Source organism: Onychomys torridus, chromosome 8 (assembly GCF_903995425.1).
Source record: "Onychomys torridus chromosome 8, mOncTor1.1, whole genome shotgun sequence".
In the NCBI taxonomy this organism is placed as follows: domain Eukaryota; kingdom Metazoa; phylum Chordata; class Mammalia; order Rodentia; family Cricetidae; genus Onychomys; species Onychomys torridus.
The window spans coordinates 19,457,313-19,458,475 of NC_050450.1; the positions used below are offsets into that span (position 1 = coordinate 19,457,313).

General features: G+C 46.2%; 1 non-coding gene across 1 annotated transcript; it reads right to left on the reverse strand.

The window, feature by feature from the left end:
- Positions 1-766: 766 nt before the first annotated feature.
- Positions 767-878, reverse strand: LOC118590452. Its single transcript, XR_004945754.1, has one exon. It is a non-coding gene; the product is annotated as a U6 spliceosomal RNA (small nuclear RNA).
- Positions 879-1,163: the final 285 nt, after the last annotated feature.

A 1,163-nucleotide genomic window follows, 5' to 3' on the forward strand; every position in this document is an offset into this window, starting at 1 on the left:
TCAGTGGAATGTGTGCCAAGAAATTGTCAAAATCAGCACTCAGAGAGATGACACCCACAACTCATCAGACAATGAGGCCAAGGGATGGACACACCCAGCCTGTACTGCAGACCGGTACAGGATGAAGTTCTGCTGTTGCGCTGTTCTCCAGTGAGTGACACTCTCAGAAGTCATCGACTACCATTGCATGTCCAGGTACAGAAGTTTCATGACATCCTGCTTTCTGGGCAATCCTACTTCAAGTGGGGATTAATGGTGGTGAAGGAACAGGTTGCAGGACAAATCTATCAATCAGTTTGGTACCCAGGGCCCAGAAGATGGCACACTCCAAGTTTCATGATGAGAGAAGCTTGCTGATAACGAGAGCATCAGAAACAATAAACCAAGAATTACACTTCGCACACTGGGACTGAGTATGCATACCTCATCCCCACTGGACTTGCTCTTCCCAGGGGTAAAGTTTCCTAGAGAAAGAGGAGGTATAGGTCTGAGCTTCTTCCCATGAAATGGTCATAAAAGATGCCTTCAGATACTTCCCTTAAGTACTAGCCTAAAATATACCCATGTGCCTGGACAGACTTGGAGATTTCCCTAACAGTGAGGCCTGGCCTCTGTGACTTCACATAGGGGTCACTGTCATGGTTAAAGGTGAGCCCTATGTCTAAGGGCAGCAGAGTCAGAGCAGGCAGGGATTTGAACCAAGGAGAATCTTGTCAGGGATGCATTTCAGGTAAGTGACTGCAGAAAATTCTTTTGTTTTTTGTTTTTTAATATGGAACGCTTTACAAATTTGGGTATCATCCTTGCACAGGGGCCATGCTATGCTAATCTTCTCTGTATCGTTCCAATTTTAGTATATGTGCTGCCGGAGTGAGAACTGCAGAAAATTCTTTAGGTGAACAAGTGATTTCACACCAGGGTTTGTAGTTGGCAGGGGGACTTCTGGAAAGGGGTTTTGAAGGCACAGTTCAGTGTCTGAGGGGTTTTTGGTGGAGAAGACAGATGTGATCTTCAGAAGAATTGTGACTCAAGGACCAGAAAGAGATCCTCACAGAGCATGGCCATGCATGACATACAGGGACAAGACACCATATCCAAATCAGGGAAAGAGGCCTTGTGAAGATCTGCACAGCCCCCAATAGCAAGGCATCCTCAAGACACAC